This window comes from Triticum aestivum, chromosome 3D, assembly GCF_018294505.1.
Source record: "Triticum aestivum cultivar Chinese Spring chromosome 3D, IWGSC CS RefSeq v2.1, whole genome shotgun sequence".
Lineage (NCBI taxonomy): Eukaryota > Viridiplantae > Streptophyta > Magnoliopsida > Poales > Poaceae > Triticum > Triticum aestivum.
Window position 1 is genome coordinate 255,367,599 of NC_057802.1, and position 20,350 is coordinate 255,387,948.

Here is a 20,350-nt window from a genome sequence, read left to right on the forward strand (position 1 = left end):
ATTGTCCAATTTGGGCGAAGCTATATTACAAGCCTCTTACAAACCGAAGCTTCTCGCAACCCTCGTGGTGCCGGTAGGGAAACATGCCCCTCTTGTGGGCGAAACGATAATCGCTGCCTCTTCTTGCCTTGAACTTTGTTTTTCTACAGGCTTGATACGTCTCCAACGTATCTATAATTTTTGATTGTTCCATGCTGTTATATTATCAATCTTGGATGTTTTATAATAAGTGTATAGTCATTTTATATCATTTTTTGGTACTAACCTATTGACATAGTGTCAAGTGTCAGTTGTTGTTTTCTGCATGTTTTTTACATCGCAGGAAATCAATATCAAACGAAGTCCAAATGCAACGAAACTTTACGGAGATTTTTTTTGGACCAGAAGACACCCAATGGGCCAAGGCAGCGCCTGGGGGTGCTCCGAGGGGAGCACAACCCACCAGGGCGCGCCAGGAGGCCCAGGCGCCCCTGGTGGGTTGTGCCCACCTTGGGTGCCCCCAGACCGCCTCTTTGCTCTATAAATACCCCAATATTCCAGAAACCCTAGGGGAGTCGACGAAAATCAATTCCAGCTGCCGGAGAGTCCAGAACCACCAGATCCAATCTAGACGCCATCATGGAGGGGTTCACCACTTCCATTGGTGCCTCTCCGATGATGCGTGAGTAGTTCTTTGTAGACCTTCGGGGCCGTATTCAGTAGCTAGATGGCTTCCTCTCTCTTGCTGGATTCTCAATACAATGGTCTCTTGAAGATCCTTATGATGTAACACTTTTTGCGGTGTGTTTGTTGGGATCGGATGAACTTTGAGTTTATGATCAGATCTATCTTTTTATATCCATGATAGTTATTTGAGTTTCTTTGATCTCATATATGCATGATTTCTTATCGTCGTATTTCTTCTCCGATATTTGGGTTTTGTTTGGCCAACTTGATTTAGTATCTTGCAATGGGAAGAGGTGCTTTATAGTGGGTTCGATCTTACGGTACTTGATCCCAGTGACAGAAGGGGAACCGACACGTATGTATCGTTGCTACTAAGGATAAAACGATGGGGTCTATCTCTACATAGATAGATCTTGTCTACATCATGTCATCATTCTTATTACATTACTCCATTTCTCCATGAACTTAATAGACTAGATGCATGCTGGATAGTGGTCGATGTGTGGAGTAATAGTAGTAGATGAAGGCAGGAGTCGGTCTACTAATATTGGACGTGATGCCTATGTAATGATCATTGCCTGGATATCTTCATGATTATTTGAAGTTATATCAATTGCCCAACAGTAATTTGTTTACCCACCGTTTGCTATTTTTCTCGAGAGAAGCCACTAGTGAAATCTACGGCCCCCGGGTCTCATTCTCATATTATTTGCCTTTACGATCTACTTTTCCTTTGCCTTTATTTCAGATCTATTAAACCAAAAATACAAAAATACCTTGCTGCATTTTATTCTTATTTATTTTATTTGGCATTCGATCTATCAATCTACTACAATTTTACTCATGTCCGTTTGCCTATCTTGGGGCGCCGCTACCCGAAAGGGATTGACAACCCCTTTTACACGTCGGGTTGTGAGTGGTTGTTATTTGTGTGCAGGTGTTGTTTACGTTGTGTTGCTTGGTTCTCCTACTGGTTCGATAACCTTGGTTTCCTCACTGAGGGAAATACCTACCGCTGCTGTGCTGCATCATCCCTTCCTCTTTGGGGAAATACCGGCGTAGCTTGAAGCCGCATCAAAAGGAATTTCTTGCGGCGTTGCCGGGGAGGATCTTCAACATATACCAGGTTCCTAATCACAAATTTCATCTCCTCTCATTATTTACAAAATTTTGTCGTTTTATTCGCCCCTCTTTTTCGTTCGTCGTTTTCTTGCCGGATCTAACTGTGTTCTTGCTTTCTAGTCATAATGGCTAGCATGCCTACTCCTCCTTTGTCACCTGATTTTGAAGTTCTTTACTTCAAGCAAAGACAAGGAGAAAATTTGAAAGATGCTTGGTATAGGCTTATGGAATCTTATCGTATTTGCAATTTAAAGGGGGACGCTAAGATCTTGCTTTGTAACTTTTACATAGGATTGGCTTTGCATCATAGACAACTCCTAGATTTTTCCGCTAAAGGGAATTTTACTAAGCTTGATGCCAATGCTGCCTATGAAATTTTAGAAGGAATTTTGGGTGTTCCACCTCAAAAGAAGGGGTTTTCTTTCACCCCAGAGGGAGTTCAAATGTTGGACAAGCTTTTTGATTTGCATAAACACATAGTTGAATTACAAAAATATAACAAACACCTCAAACATCTCAATGGTAGTATCAATCGCATGAATACCTTCATTACTCTTTGCAACAAGCGATTGGATATTTTGGATCTAAAGATGGTTTCTTTTCCTGAGAATTTAGGGAAGCGTAAAGAGCCTCCCAGGTTTGAGAAAACCCTTACCAAAGTAGCCAAAATTACGGATGACAAAACTTAGATCCTTGCTTTATGCCTAGCTAAGGGCATAAAACGCTAGCGCTTGTTGGGAGGCAACCCAATGAATAAAATTTATTTTTGCTTTTTTCTTTCTGTTCTTGAGTATTTTCACAATTATGCTACTGTTATGATTGTGTTTTTTGTGTTTTAATTAGTGTTTGTGCCAAGTAAAGCCTTTATGATATTCTTGAGTGATAGTTGTTTGATCTTGCTGAAAAACAGAAACTGCTGCTCTCATGAAAACAATTCTTATTTTTTACCAGAGCGTGATAAAATGCCAATTCTTTTTGCAGAAGATTAATATACAAATTGCTCAGGTCGTCCTAATTTTTCAGAATTTTGGAGTTACAGAAGAAATACCCAGATTGCTACACACTGTTCTGTTTTTGACAGATTCTGTTTTCTTTGCGTTGTGTGCTTGTTTTGATGACTCTATGGTTTTCTTTGATGAGTTTTTGCCATAGAAAAGTTGTAATACAGTAGATATAATGCAAGAACAAAATATGAATTGGTTTGCTACAGTACTTATAGTAGTGATTTGCTTTCTTATACTAACGGATCTCACGAAGGTTTTGTTGAGTTTTGTGTGATTGAAGTTTTCAAGTTTTGGGTTATCTTACGATGGATGAATGAATAAGGAGTAAGAAGAGCCTAAGCTTGGGGATGCCCTGGAATCCCAAACTATTATCCAAAAGAGAGCAAGCAACTAAGCTTGGGGATGCCCCGAGTGGCATCCCCTCTTTCTTCTAACGACCATCGGTATTTTACTCGAAGCTATATTTTTATTCGTCACATACTATATGTTTTGCTTGGAGCGTCTTGTATGATATGAGTCTTTGCTTGTTTTATTTTGTGTTTGAAGTCTTGATTCCTTGCTGGACACACCAATTTGAGAGAGCCAAAATTATGTCATGACTTGTTAGAATTGCTCTATGCTTCACTTAAATTTTTATGACCTATGGACTTGCTCTAGTGCTTCACTTATATCTTTTTGAGCATGGTGTGCTTTAGTATTTTTGAAGAAATGCCCTCTTGCTTCACTTAGATTTATTTGAGAGTAAGTAAGATTTTCAGGAAATTCTTTCTTGCTTCACTTAAATTAATTTGAGAGAAAGAAATTTTATGCTCATGATCTGCACTTATATTTGTTCGAGCTTATCGAAACCAACACATGAAAATTAGTCCCAAAGTGATAGATATCCAAGAAGGATATAATAAAAACTTTCATGAAGATCATTGGACAAAATAAACTTGATTCTTAGTAACAGTTTTGAGATATGATGCTGCTATATGTGAGTCATCTTGATGATTAATTATGCTTTAGTAAGAATATTGGTGTTAAGGTTTGTGATTCCCTATGCAAGCACGAAAGTCAATAATTATGCAATTAAATTATATCCTACTTGTGGTGCATTATTCGGTGTTAATTATGCTTAATGCTCACTTATGAGATTATTCGTTTCTTGGTTGGTCGCTTCTCAATCTTTTGCTAGCCTTCATTTTGCACTAAGTATGATCACTACTTGTCCATCCAAAAACCTTTAAACCAGTTTTGCCACATGAGTCCACTATATCTACCTATATGCGGTATTCTTTTGCCGTTCTAAGCAAATTTGTATGTGCCATCTCTAATTTTCAAAATAAACTTCTCTTTTGTGTGTTCGTAGCGCTCACGGAGCGGTGAGGGGTGGCTAATATTTTCCATGCTAGATGTGTTATTCTCACGATGAGTGTTAATTCACTTGTCATTGCACAAGAGTAAGGCAAAGGTTTTAGGGATGCCCAGTCCCGAAATGAAAAATGAATTTACTTTATGTTGTCAAATAATAAATTCCTTGGAAAGTGTTGGTATGGACGGCACCCGTGGATACGGTTAGTCGTGGAAAGTGAAAGTATGGTTGAAAAAGGAATAAAATTTATTTTCTGTTTGGGAACCGCCTATGATGTTAGATAATAACGAGAAATAAACGAGACAAAGAGGCACAGATTTTTACGTGGAAACCCTTGCGGGAGAAAACCACGAACGCACAAAGGCGCAATCACTATGAGGAGGAGTATTACAAGCACAAGACGACAGACCGTCTGAGGTGCGACTACATGGTGTATATAAGAGGGCAATACATGAGAGTTCTTGGAGGACAAGTAAACGAGTTGTACTTGTACGCGTCGGTACCAACGCAAAGGCCCACGCCGTTTGTACTACGTCTAGTCCAATACGGTATAATTTGGATCACAATTTAACAATCTCCACCTTGATCCAAATTCCCTCCAGTAGTCGAAGAAAGTGGATAACTCCATCCAAATCAGCATAAACACCTTGTGCGTCAAAGTCCATAGGACTAGTGAGAAATACCAACTAAGCCTGAGCAAAGCTCAAACTTATTGGTCGGAACTGGCTTTGTCATCATATCAGCAGGATTATCATGAGTACTTATCTTGCATACCTTCAAATTGCCTTCGGCAACAACATCTCGAATATAATGAAATCTGACATCAATGTGCTTTGTCCTCTCATGATACATTGGATTCTTTGTAAGATATATGGCACTTTGACTGTCAGAAAATATGGTAGGGCAAGATGAATCTCCACAAAGCTCAGTGTACAAACCTCTCAACCAGATAGCTTCTTTGCATGCCTCAGAAATAGCCATATACTCGGCATCAGTAGTGGAACAAGACACGATAGACTGCAAAGTTGCTTTCCAACTCACAGCACAACCACCAATGGTGAAAACATAACCTGTGAGTGATCTTCTCTTATCCAAGTCACCAGCAAAATCAGAATCAACAAAACCAACAAGTTCATCTCTAGTTTTCCCAAACTGTAAATAAGCATTAGAAGTACCATGCAGGTATCTGAAAATCCACTGAACTGCTTTCCAATGCTCTTTTTCAGGATTAGCCATGTATCTACTGACAACACTCAATGCATATGATAAATCAGGACGAGAACAAACCATGGCATACATAAGTGAACCAACTGCACTCGAATAGGGAACTCTAGACATGTACTCAATATCTGCATCTGACTTAGGACATAAAGCTGATGATAATTTGAAGTGTGCACCTAACAGAGTACTTACTGGCTTGGCATTATGCATATTAAAACGACGAATACCTTTATCAATATATCCCTTCTGACTTAGATATACTTTTCCAGGCGGTCTATCTATGGATATTTCCATGCCAAGTATTTTCTTTGCTGCACCCAAATCCTTCATATCAAATTCATTACTCAATTGCTTCTTTAGTTCATTAATCTCTGACATGCTCTTTGCAACAATAAGCATATCATCAACATAAAGGAGCAAATAAATAGTTGAACCATTGACAGTTTTCAAATAAACACAACTATCATAATTAGACCTTTTGAAACCTTGAGAGAGCATAAAGGTGTCAAATCTCTTGTACCACTGTCTAGGGGATTGCTTCAATCCATAAAGAGATTTCTTTAACTTACAGACAAACTTTTCTTTTCCAGGAATAACAAAACCTTCAGGTTGTTCCATATAAATATGCTCTTCTAATTCTCCATGTAGAAATGCAGTTTTAACATCCAATTGTTCAAGCTCAAAATCATGCATGGCAACAATACTGAGTAAAGTGCGAATAGAGCTATGCTTCACAACAGAAGAAAAGACTTCGTTATAGTCAATACCTGGAATCTGACTATAACCTTTAGCAACTAACCTTGCTTTATATCTTGTCTCATCATTAGGAGAAACACCTTCTTTCCTCTTGAAAACCCACTTGCAACGAATAGGTTTCTTCTCTCTAGGTAATTTTACTAAATCCCAAGTGCCATTCTTTTCAAGTGATTCCATCTCATCATGCATAACAGTCATCCACTTATTACTATCACCAGAAATAATAGCCTCAGAATATGAAGAAGGCTCAGCATTACCTTCAATTTCTTCTGCAACTGATAAAGCAAAAGAAACAATATTGCACTCTTCAATTAACCTGTCGGGTTTATTAATACCTCGTCTAACTCTGTCACGTGCGAGATTCCAACTGGGCGGAACAATAGGCTGATTTGGAGTGGGAGTGACATGATCATTATTAACGACGGGTTCATCATGTGCATCAACAATTTCATTACCAGATGTATCACCTGAATCAATAACATGCTCCACCTGAACAGTAGGCTCCTGAACAATAGGCTGCTGTTCACTCTCAACGGGAACATTAGTAGATGAAAGATCATGTAACATAGCAGATTCATTAAAGATAACATTTCTGCTAATAACAACCTTCTGGGTTTCAGGATTCCACAATTTAAAACCTTTAACACCAGACTTATAACCAAGAAAGATGCACTTAACAGCCCTAGGCTCCAAGCATAAGCAGCGCAACCAAAAACTCTCAACTGTGAATAATCAGCAGGTGAACCAAACCATACCTCAATTGGAGTTTTCTTATGAAGAGTAATAGATGGTGAACGGTTAATGAGATAACAAGCGGTGGAAGCGGCCTCAGCCCAAAAACGCCTATGCAAACCTGCATTGGACAACATGCAACGGGCTCTGGAAATAATGGTCCTGTTCATACGCTCAGCAACACCGTTTTGTTGAGGAGTATAAGGAACGGTGTAATGTCTGACAATGCCTTCAGACTTGCAATAATTCTTAAATTGCTTAGAACAGAATTCCATACCATTATCAGTGCGAAGTATTTTTACCTTCTTTTCAGTTTGTCTTTCAATCATAATCTTCCACTCCTTAAAAGATGAGAATGCTTCATATTTATGCTTCAAGAAATCAGGCCAAACTTTTCTCGAATAATCATCAATAATCGTCAGCATGTAAGTAGCACCACCTTGTGACTTTTTGCGAGATGGTCCCCATAAATAAGAATGAACATAATCAAGAATACCTTCGGTTGTATGAGTCGAAGTGTTGAACTTCACCCTCTTATGTTTGCCGAAGATACAATGCTCACAAAATTTCAATTTACCAGGTTCATATCCATCAAGAAGACCTCTCTTATTTAATTCTGCCAAACCAAATTCACTCATATGTCCAAGACGCATATGCCAAAGGTCACCTGAAACGGTAGAACCTCGAAGGTAATAAAGACCATTGGTCGAACTTAAATCACCTTTCATCACAATAAGGGAACCTTTGGTGACTTTCAAAACACTATCTCCACCTGAATACTTGTATCCCTTTGCATCAAGGGCACTCATAGAAATAAGATTTCTCTTCATCTTCGGAATATACCGAACATCTGTCAAAGTTCTGATTGTACCATCAAACATCTTGATTCGAACGGAACCTATGCCTTCAATCTTGCATGGTGAATTATCAAAACCCAAAACGGAACCAGCAGAAGTAGTGGAATCAAAAGTATTAAACCAATCTCTATGTGGACACATATGAAAAGTGCATGCAGTGTCAAGTACCCACTCATCATTGGTCTCAGCACATCCAGCAATAACGACAAGAGCATCATCAGAACTATCATCACGAGCAACGTTAGCAGAATTTTCACCTTGTTTGTTACCTTTTCTCTTTTCCTTGTTCTGCAACTTGAAACACTCTGAGATGTCATGCCCGTCTCTCTTGCAATATCTGCAATATTTCTTGTCACTGGATTGCGACCGGCCCCTGTAGCCGTTTTTACTTTTGCCTCTGTTTCCATTATTGGAGTTCTTCTCCTTTGTCCTGCCACGAACAGATAATCCCTCGGCTTGGGATGAACTCGAACCATCATGAGGCACCATTAATTTCATCTTCTCCTTAGAGTTCAAAGCTTCATAAACTTCATTAAGCGTGAGAGTATCACGACTGTATAATATGGTGTCTCTAAAATTGGTATAAGAACTTGGCAGTGAACAAAGTAACATTAAAGCAGTATCTTCCTCTTCATACTTAACCTCCATTGCAGCTAGATCAGATATGATCTCTTTAAATTCTGAAATATGATTCAAAACATTACCTCCCTCGAGTAACCTGTGCAGGAATAATTTTTGCTTCAGATGCATCTTGCTGGTGAGATCTTTTGTCATGCAAATCCCTTCTAGCTATAACCATAGAGCGGCGGCAGTTTTCTCGCTCAAAACTTCCTGCAAAATATTATTGTGCAAATGGAGTTGAATTTGTGACAAAGCCTTACAATCAATTCTTTTCTCCTCATCAGTCCAGTCCTGAATTCTGTTCTTCCCAAAACTATCCAGTGCTTCATCATAGTCGGACTATGCCAACAACGCCCGCATCTTGACTTGCCATAGGGTAAACCTTGTGTCACGGTCCAGCGGCGGAAGATCGTACTTCATGGACGCCATGAGTCGATAAACTGTGCACAAAGTAGTACAAGTCGGAAGTAGATATAATTCTCGAAGAATTAATTTGCGGTGAGAAAACTAGAAGAACAGCACCTGGTAGTATCTCGCTGGGTGAACATTGCAATTGACGAAGGGAAATAAAAACTGATTTTGCAGCCTTCCCGTGAGAAGTACTATTGGAGTAGTAGTGGATGATTTCTTCTGTCTTCACGTAGCAAGCAACTTTGTGGATGGGACTTGACCTTGTACGCAGCAGCAATCAACAATGATCGGTCAAAAAACGCGTGAGTAGTAGTAACGGCGGCGGCTATGTCATGTGTGATCCCCTCAGGAATTGAAGCCAGCAGCCACTCGGCGAAAAAGCGATCTGATAGATCGCGTGTGCGGCGGCAGCGGAACGGAGTTCCAGTCGGTCTCGGTTGAACCTGCGATTTGACAAATCGCAGAACGGCCGCGCGAACCCTAATTGTCGTCTCTGATCTCGTATCTATAACTTGGCTCTGATACCACTTGTTAGATAATAACGAGAAATAAACGAGACAAAGAGACACGGATTTTTACGTGGAAACCCTTGCAGGAGAAAACCATGGACGCACAAAGGCGCAATCACTATGAGGAGGAGTATTACAAGCACGAGACGACAAACCGTCTGAGGTGCGACTACATGGTATATATAAGAGGGCAATACATGAGAGTCCTTGGAGGACAAGTAAACGAGTTGTACTTGTACGCGTCGGTACCAACGCAAAGGCCCACACCGTTTGTACTATGTCTAGTCCAATACGGTATAATTTGGATCACAATTTAACATATGATATATCTAGCATGGAAAGTGTTGGGAACTCTAAGTCGTTTTCGTTGGTGGGAAGGACATGATAACCCACAAGTATAGGGGATCGCAATAGTTTTCGAGGGTAGAGTATTCAACCCAAATTTATAGATTCGACACAAGGGAGCCAAAGAATATTTGAAGGTATTAGCAGCTGAGTTGTCAATTCAACCACACCTGGAGATTAATTATCTGCAGCAAGTAATCAGTAGCAAAGTAATATGATAGTTTTGATAGTAGTGACAGCAGTAATGGTAACGGTAACAGTGATAGCAGTACTTTTGTAGCAAGTGTAACAGTGATGATAGCAGTAGTAACTTAGCAAAAACAACATATGATAAATTCGTAGGCATTGGATCGGTGACTTGTTGGATGATATTCATCATGTGACAGTTATAACATAGGGCGATACGGCACTAGCTCCAGTTCATCGATATAATGTAGGCATGTATTCCGTAAAAAGTCATACGTCCTTATGGAAAGAACTTGCATGACATCTTTTGTCCTACCCTCCCGTGGCAGCGGGGTCCATATTGGAAACTAAGGGATATTAAGGCCTCCTTTTAATAGAGAACCGGAACAAAGCATTAACACATAGTGAATACATGAACTCCTCAAACTATGGTCATCACCGGGAGTGGGCCCGGTTATTGTCACTCCGGGGTTGCCGGATCATAACACGTAGTAGGTGACTATAACTTGCAAGATCGGATCTAAAACATGGATATAATGATGATAACATAAACGGTTCAGATCTGAGTTCATGGCACCCGGGCCCAAAGTGACAAGCATTAAGCATAGCAAAGTCATAACAACATCAATCTAAGAAGATAGTGGATACTAGGGATCAAGCCCTAACAAAACTAACTCGATTACATGACGAATCTCATCCAACTCATCACCGACCAGCGAGCCTACGAAGGAATTACTCACTCCCGGTGGGGAGCATCATGGAATTGGCGATGGAGAAGGGTTGGTGATGACGAAGCACGAAGATCCCCATCTCCGGAGCCCCAAACAGACTCCAGATCTAGCCTCTCGATGAAGAACAGGAGGTGACGGCGGCTCCGTCTCATGGATCGCGATAATTCTTTCTCCCTGATTTTTCTGGAAAAATAGGATTTTATAGTGTCGGTTTCAGGGTCTGCGGGGCCACCAGGTGGGGACAACCCACCTGGGCGCGCCAGGAGAGAGGGCGCGCCCGGGTGGGTTGTGCCCACCCAGGGGCCCCTCTCTGGTAGGTCTTTGCTCCAGAAATTCTTATATATTATATAAAAATTCCTCGCAAAGTTTCGTTCCATTCCGAGAACTTTTATTTTTGCACAAAAACAACACCATGGTAGTTCTGCTGTAAACAGCGTCAGTCCGGGGTTAGTTTCATTCAAATCACACAAATTAGAGTCCAAAACAAGAGGAAAAGCGTTAGGAAAAGTAGATACGTTGGAGACGTATTAAGTCCCCCAAGCTTAAACCTTTGCTTGTCCTCAAGCAATTCAGTTGATAAACTGAAAGTGAAAAAGAAAAACTTCTATGACTGTTTTGCTCTTGTTTGCATAAATAAGCTTAAACAGCACCCAGGTTTTCAGCCAACATTATAACTAACCATGTCGACAATAACTCTTAATGATTATAATGACTCATATCAATGACATAATCAGCTAGCTAGCAATAATAAGATACCTCAAACGACAACACGTTGTCAAAACAACCATGATATAATATGACAATAGTGGTATCTCGCTAGCCCTTTCTGAGACCGCAAAACATAAATGCAGAGCACGTCCAAAGTTCAAGCAGCGACTAAACATTGTAATTCATGGTAGAAAAGATCCAGTCATGATGCACCCAACATTAGCTACCCACAATGCATAAATCATGACAGTTGTGCTCTCTCAGTTTCTGGCGCTTGTTTTAGATGGTGATGACACAACATAAAAGTAAATAGATAGTCCCTTCGTAGAGGGAAGCAGTGATTTGCAGAGGTGCCAGAGCTCAAATTTTAAAACAGAGGTAAATGATATTTTGAGACATGCACCCTTCTCATTTACTTCACGACCATCAGTTATCAATATCTTCCATGCTAAGCACGCTAGTGGCGGTTCCCAAGCGATAAAAGTAAAGGTTTTGACTCCATTGGGAGTTTTTGTTTGATTATATAAGAGATTAACTCTTTTTCATGTTTGCAGTTTGGGACTAGGCATCCCTATTATCGCCCTTTTCTCGTGCGATGGCGAGTGAATAAACACTCGACCTGAGAATAACCCGCTTAGCATGGAAGATACCGACCACCTCCTGTTGTTCCACGAACGATCCAGGCACACATAAAGGATAATTTTTAGAAGTTTTTAGAGGTGGCACATGCAAATTTACTTAGGACGGAAGGGTAATACCGCATATAGGTAGGTATGGTGGACTCATCTGGAATAACTTTGGGTTCAAGGTTTTTGATGTACAAGCAGAGTTCCCACATAGTACAGGCGAAGGCTAGCAATTAGATTGAGAAGCGGCCAGCTAGAGAGCACAACGATCATAACCATGCATTATGCATAAACAACACTGGACACTAGCATGAGTAGGATATGAACACCATGAACATAAATATCATAGAGGCTATGTTGGTTTTGATTCAACTACATGCATGAACATGTGCCAAGTCAAGCCACTCGAACATTCAGAGGAGGATACCATATCATCATACTACATCACAATCATTTTAACACTATGTTGATATCCAAGATAAATCATTATCAACTCCCAGCTACTTATGCATGCCATGAGAAACTATAATCTCTAGTTGTCATTGCAAACATGTTTAATCATAATGGGCTGAATCATGGATACTAGGTTAAACATATTTACACAAACAGAACAAGTCGAGTTCATACCAGTTTCTCTCTGCCACGGCCAGTTCATCGAATGTCGTCATTATTGACTTTCACTTGCACGACCAAACGATATGAAAATAATAATAGTGCAAGAGTACCGTGGACTAAGTTGGAATCTGCAAACATTTTATTCAACAGGAGAAGACAAGGTAAAAAATGTGCTCTTTATTAGTTCAACAGTTTTTCATATGAGAGCCACTCAACATTTTCATCGTGGTCTTCTCCTTGGTAAGACTAGAATAAAAAGAAAAGAAATTCAGAGAAACACATTGAAATATTTTTGGAGTTTTTGGTTTTCTTGAACAGGCAAATAAAAGGGAAAAGCAAAAACGAGAAAAACTATTTACACGGGAAAGCTCCCAACAAGCAAAAGAAGAACAAGGAAATCTTTTTGGGTTTTCTTTTTAATACTACTACTAAGCATGCATAGAAAGTAAATTACTACAACTATTTTTTCTAAAGTTTTTCAAACACACAAGAAGAAAGCAAGGAAATAAATCTAAGCATGGATGATACAATGAAAAAGTGTGAACACCGACAAATAGAATGATATGTAGACATGAATGTAATGTCGGTGAGAAACACGTACTCCCCCAAGCTTAGGATTTTGGCCTAAGTTGGTAATCAATCAGTAGCCTGGATGGTAGTAGGGATCCTGAGGAGCAGGCATCCACTCATCCCACTGTTGAGGCTCCTCCTGTGCCTCTGCAGCAGCCTGAGCATTCCGATAGGCGATGATATCCTCGGGCATAATCCTATATCCGCCCCTGGCAGCAGAATCAAACAAAGCAGGTGCAGGCAAGGGAATAATATCACGAGTTTTAATGTTAAAGACCAGGCTATAAGGAATGGGGATGTTAGGATAATCTTGTGCAAGAAAATGATGGTGTTCCATGGTTGCACGGTCTAAGTAAACCTTGGTCAGGGGGTAATCATGAGGGCGTATCTCAACATTGAAGCGAGCCGCCAAACGAGTAGCAAAAATCCCACCATGTATTTCACTCTGGGATTTATTAAGATGGAGGCGACGAGTCACAATAGCTCCCAAGCTATGAGTGTTGTCGCCCTCTAGTGCTCGGCGTAAAACAGCAAAGTCTGGTGCGCTGAGCGCACCTACTTTCTTTCTAGCAAGCAGACATTTAGCAACAAATAAAGCAAAATAATGTACGGCAGGAAAGTGTATGCTAGCAGCCGTGGTGGCTGACACCCCTCTCTCATCTCCCACTGTCAAAGTGCGATAACAGGCCTCAAACCCAGCCAGCCTAGGCTCGGCTAAGCTCCCACTAGAAGGGATCATGCATATGTCACAAAATTCGGTAAGTGGTATCTGATGGTTTTCAGCATATAAATCAAAGCTCACTTCAGGAGGATTGTTCCTAGGCAGGAAAGTAAAACTTTTAACAAAGATGTTTGTGAGGATTTGGTGCTGGTCACACTCATCTGTGATGAAGTCGGTGAGGCCGGCATTGGCAACATATTGTGTGAACTCCTGAAGAATTCCAGCCTCTTCCAGGAACGGGGTGTGCGGCCATTCGCACGGCCGTACCTTCGCCAACCTCCGAGGGTGGAGATCACTATCAGAAGACTCCCCAATAACACCCTTGGAGTCCTTCTTAGAGCCAAACTTCCTGAAGATATTCATGTCCGCGTACAATTTTCTAAAAATAAAATATTTTGGGTGACAAAAATTTGTCAACAAAACTTTATTAAATTGATAGCAACTACTCAGAGGGATACATAGAGGCCATAGCAAGCATTCAAACTACTTAGAACACTAAGAATTCAACATGCAAGCTCATCTACAGTAGCACCAAGAGTAGCTAATTATTCAAAATATAAACCATTAAAACAAAAACTAATTGGATAAACGGTGGAGTCACGTACCAAGCAACAATCCCCCAAAACAGTTTCGGAAACGAAGCTTCGAGCAAAGAGATCGAAATCCGCGGGTTTGAGAGCAAGAACACGGGAAAGAGAGCAATGGAGATTTTTTCTGGAGGTAAGTGATGATGTGGGCTAAAGAGATAAGTGAGCGGGCCCACGTGGGGACCACAACCCACCAGGGCGCGCCTGGGGGTCCTGGCACGCCCAAGTGGGTTGTGCCCACCTGGTGCACCTCCCTCTGATATTATTTGCACCAGAAATTCAGAAATATTCGGGAAAAAATCTTATTAAATTTCCAGAGCATTTTGAGAACTTTTATTTTTGGGTCATTTTTTATTGCACGGGAAATTCAGAAAACAGTCAAAACATGTCGTTTTATTTTATTTAACTAATCAAAATAGAAAAAAAAAATAGTAAGGAGAGAAGGTAGTGCTTACTAAATTCATCAACTTCATACCGCTCAAAAATGATTCATTAATAAGGTTGATCAGGTCTTATTAACAACCACTTTCGATTAGCATGAAACCGAAGAACTTTCGTAAATCACTAAGTTACCTCAATGGGGATATGAATGTCCCCAACAATCCGCATTTCATATTTCTTTCTGACAGCAGGTAGAGGTATTTGAAAACTTCCAATAGTGATTGTCAGAGATTTTTCAATAACATCAATACCGTTCACTTGGAATTGTTTCTTCGGAAAGTGCACCATATGCTCATTACCATTGATATGAAAAGTGACCTTGCTTTTATTGCAATCAATAACAGCCCCTGCAGTATTCAAGAAGGGTCTACCAAGGATAATCGAGATATTATCGTCCTCGGGCATCTCAAGTATAACAAAGTCAGTCAAAATAATAACATTAGCAACAACAACGGGCACATCCTCACAAATACTGATAGGTATGGCAGTTGATTTGTCAGCCATTTGCAAAGATATTTCAGTAGGTGTGAGTTTATTCAAGTCAAGTCTTTTATATAAAGAGAAAGGCATAACACTAACACCAGCTCCTAAATCACACAAAGCAGTTTTCACATAATTCTTTTTGATAGAGCAAGGTATAGTTGGTATTCCCGGATCTCCAAGTTTTTTAGGTACTCCATCTTTGAAAGTGTAATTAGCAAGCATAGTGGAGATTTCAGCTTCCGGTATTTTTCTCTTATTTGTGATGATGCCTTTCATATACTTTGCATAAGGAGGCATTTTCAAGATATCAGTCAAGCGAGTACGCAAAAAGACTGGCCTCAGCATTTCAGCAAAGCGTTCAAATTCTTCATCATCTTTCTTTTTAGTTGACTTGGGTGGAAAAGGCATAGGTTTTTGAACCCACGGTTCTCTTTCTTTACCATGTTTTCTAGCCACAAAGTCTCTTTTATCATACCTTTTATTCTTAGGTTGTGGGTTATCAAGATCAACAGGTGGTTCTATCTCAACATCATTATCTGGTTCCTTTTATTATTTGGTTGAGTGTCTTCATGAACCTCATCATTATCTCTTTCATTATCACTAGGTGAGTGTTCATTACCAGATTGAGTTTCAGCATCAGAGATAGAAGTTTCATTTTCATTATCAGGAGGTTTTTCTATTTCAGGTTCACTAGAAGTGTGCAAAGTCCTATCATTTTTCTTTTTCTTTTTCTTTCTTGAAGGACTATGTGCACTAGTGTTATTTCTTTGTGAGCCTTGTTCTATTCTTTTAGGGTGTCCCTCAGGATAAAGTGGTTCCTGAGTCATTTTATCTCCTCAAGTTGCAACTCTAACAACAAAGTCATGCATATTATGATTCATTTCATCAAGCAATTCTCTTTGATATTTAGCAACTTGTTCTAACTGGGTTTGAACCATAGAAGCATGTTTTCCAACACCTCTAACATCATTTGATATTCTAAATAACAAGTCACTCAAGTGAGCAATCATATCAGAATTATATTTCAATTGTTTCATAACATTTGCATTGAAGTGATCTTGTTTTCTAATGTAGTTTTCAAACTCATAAAGGCATTGACTAGGATGCATATTGTGAGGATTGTCATTATCATTGAACTTCATTAGAGAATTTACCTCTACCACCTTAGGCAGTGGTGGTGTATTAAGCCCATGTATTTCTTCAATAGGAGGTAAATTTTTAACATCCTCAACTTTAATACCTTTTTCCTTCATAGATTTCTTTGCCTCTTGCATATCTTCAGGACTGAGATATAATATACCCCTCTTCTTCGGAGTGGGTTTAGGCGGTGGTTCAGGAAGAGTCCAATCATCATAATTTTTCAATATTGTTATTCAATAATTCTTCAGCTTGTCCAACAGTTCGTTCCCTGAAAACACAACCAGCACAACTATCTAGGAAGTCCCTAGAAGCATCAGTTAGTCCATTATAGAAGATATCAAGTATTTCATTTTTCTTAATAGGATGATCAGGCAAAGCATTAAGTAACTGGCAAAGCCTCCCCCAAGCTTGTGGGAGACTCTCTTCTTTAGTTTGCACAAAGTTAAATATTTCCTGTAAGGCAGCTTGTTTCTTATGAGCAGGAAAATATTTTTTAGAGAAGTCATAAATCATGTCCTGGGGACTACGCACACAACCAGGAGTAAGAGTATTGTACCAAGCTTTAGCATCACCCTTTAATGAGAAATGAAATAATTTGAGAATAAATAAAAGTGAGTTTTCTCATCATGAGCAAAAAGGGTGGCTATATCATTCAACTTAGTAAGATGTGCCACAACAGTTTCAGTTTCATAACCATGGAAAGGATCAGATTCAACCAAAGTAATTAGCTTTGGGTCGACAGAAAATTCATAATCCTTATCATCAATAAAGATAGGTGAAGTAGCAAACTTAGGATCACATTTCATTCTAGCATTCAGAGATTTTTCTTTATACTTGCATAATAATTTCTCTAGATCATCTCTATCCCTACAAGCAAGAATATATCTAGTTGTCTCCTCATTCATAACATAACCTTCCGGTACCTTAGGAAATTCATATCTAGGAAGGCTTGTTCTAGCATGCGTTTTAGGAGTTTCAGTTTCAAGCTCATCATCAGATTCAACAACATCATGTTGTATTACTCTAGCAATTTGTTCATCAAGAAATTCACCAAGTGGCACATCATCATTATCAAGCAAGGTACAAGCATCATCATAAGCATCATTCATAGTAGAAGTAGCATCATCAATAACTTGCGACATATTAGAATTGATAGCATGTGGTGGTGTTGCAAGTTTACTCATAACAGAAGGTGAATCTAAAGCAGAGCTGGATGGCAGTTCCTTACCTCCCATCGTCTTAGAGGGATAAACCTTAGTCTTTGGATCCTTCAGATTCTTCATCGTGATAATATGATAATAATCCCAAGTGACTCAACAAATATAGCTATGCTCCCCGGCAACGGCGCCAGAAAAAGGTCTTGATAACCCACAAGTATAGGGGATCGCAATAGTTTTTGAGAGTAGAGTATTCAACCCAAATTTATAGATTCGACACAAGGGGAGCCAAAGAATATTTGAAGGTATTGGCAGCTGAGTTGTCAATTCAACCACACCTGGAGATTAATTATCTGCAGCAAGTAATGAGTAGCAAAGTAATATGATAGTTTTGATAGTAGTGACATCAGTAATGGTAACGGTAAAAGTGATAGCAGTACTTTTGTAGCATGTGTAACAGTGATGATAGCAGTAGTAACTTAGAAAAAACAATATAAGATAAATTTGTAGGCATTGGATCGGTGACTTGTTGGATGATATTCATCATGTGACAGTTATAGCATAGGGCGATACAGCACTAGCTCCAGTTCATCGATATAGTGTAGGCATGTATTCCGTAAATAGTCATGCGTGCTTATGGAAAGAACTTGCATGACATCTTTTGTCCTACCCTCCCGTGGCAGCGGGGTCCATATTGGAAACTAAGGGATATTAAGGCCTCCTTTTAATAGAGAACCGGAACAAAGCATTAACACATAGTGAATATATGAACTCCTGAAACTACGGTCATCACCGGTAGTGGGCCCGGTTATTGTCACTCCGGGGTTGCCGGATCATAACACGTAGTAGGTGACTATAACATGCAAGATCGGATCTAAAACATGGATATAATGATGATAACATAAACGGTTCAGATCTGAGTTCATGGCACACGGGCCCAAAGTAACAAAAGCATAGCAAAGTCATACCAATATCAATCTAAGAACATGGTGGATACTAGGGATCAAGCCCTAACAAAACTAACTCGATTACATGATGAATCTCACCCAACTCCTCACCGACCAGCGAGCCTACGAAGGAATTACTCACTCCTGGTGGGGAGCATCATGGAATTAGCGATGGAGAAGGGTTGGTGATGACGAAGAACGAAGACCCCCCTCTCCGGAGCCCCAAACAGACTCCAGATCTGGCCTCCCGATGAAGAACAGGAGGTGACGGCGGCTCCGTCTTGTGGATCGCGATAATTCTTTCTCCCTGATTTTTTTCTGGAAAAATAGGATTTATAGCGTCGGTTTCAGGGTCTGCGTGGCCACCAGGTGGGGACAACCCACCTGGGCGCTCCAGGAGAGGGGGTGTGCCCTGGTGGGTTGTGCCCACCCAGCGGTCCCCCTGTGGTAGGTCTTGGCTCCAGAAATTCTTATATATTATAAAAAAAATCATCGCAAAGTTTTGTTCCATTCTGAGAACTTTTATTTCTGCACACAAACAACACCATGGTAGTTCTGCTGAAAACAGCGTCAGCCCGGGGTTAGTTTCATTCAAATCATGCAAATTAGAGTCCAAAACAAGAGGAAAAGCATTAGGAAAAGTAGATACGTTGGAGACGTATCAAGACACACCTCCCAAATTGTTTTTATCTCTAAGTTTTTCACTTTGAGCTCTGGCACCTCTACAAATCCCTACTTCCCTCTGCGAAGGGCCTTTCTTTTACTTTATGCAATTTTTATTTTGAATTTGAGTCTCAATCTTCTCTTATAAAGGCACCAACTAGGAGGAAATATGATCGTACTTGAGTATTGGGTGTAGTTAATGCGCGAGTGTGTTTCATGAATGGATCGATGATTGAGCATGATGGGCTAGGGATAAGTTATTTTAGCATTGATATTTTGAAAGACATGGTTGCTTGTTGGTATGCTTGAGTATTTAACTTGTCATGTCAACACTAGACTATTGTTGAACAATATAAAAGTCCAAATGTCCATGCTCTAAAGAAAATAAATATGAGATGACATGTTAGGCAGCATTCCACATCAAAAATTCTGTTTTTATCACTTACCTACTCGAGGACGAGCAGGAGTTAAGCTTGGGGATGCTGATACGTCTCCAACGTATCTATAATTTTTTATTGTTCCATGCTGTTATATTATCAATCTTGGATGTTTTATAATCATTTTATAGTCATTTTATATCATTTTTTGGTACTAACCTATTGACATAGTGCCAAGTGCCAGTTGTTGTTTTCTGCAAGTTTTTTGCATCGCAGGAAATCAATATCAAATGGAGTCCAAATGCAACGAAACTTTACAAAGAATTTTGATGGACCAGAAGACACCCAATGGGCCAAGGCAGCACCTGAGGGGTGCTCCGAGGGGAGCACAACCCACGAGGGCGCGCCAGGAGGCCCAGGCACGCCCTAGTGGGTTGTGCCCACCTCGGGTGCCCCCTGGACCGCCTCTTTGCTCTATAAATACCCAAATATTCCAGAAATCCTAGGGGAGTCGACGAAAATCAATTCCAGCCGCCGCAGAGTCCAGAACCACCAGATCCAATCTAGACACCATCACGGAGGGGTTCACCACTTCCATTGGTGCCTCTTCGATGATGCGTGAGTAGTTCTTTGTAGACCTTTGGGTCCATAGTTAGTAGCTAGATGGCTTCCTCTCTCTCGCTGGATTCTCAATACAATGGTCTCTTGTAGATCCATATGATGTAACTCTTTTTGCGGTGTTTGTTGGGATCGGATGAACTTTGAGTTTATGATCAGATCTATCTTTTTATATCCATGAA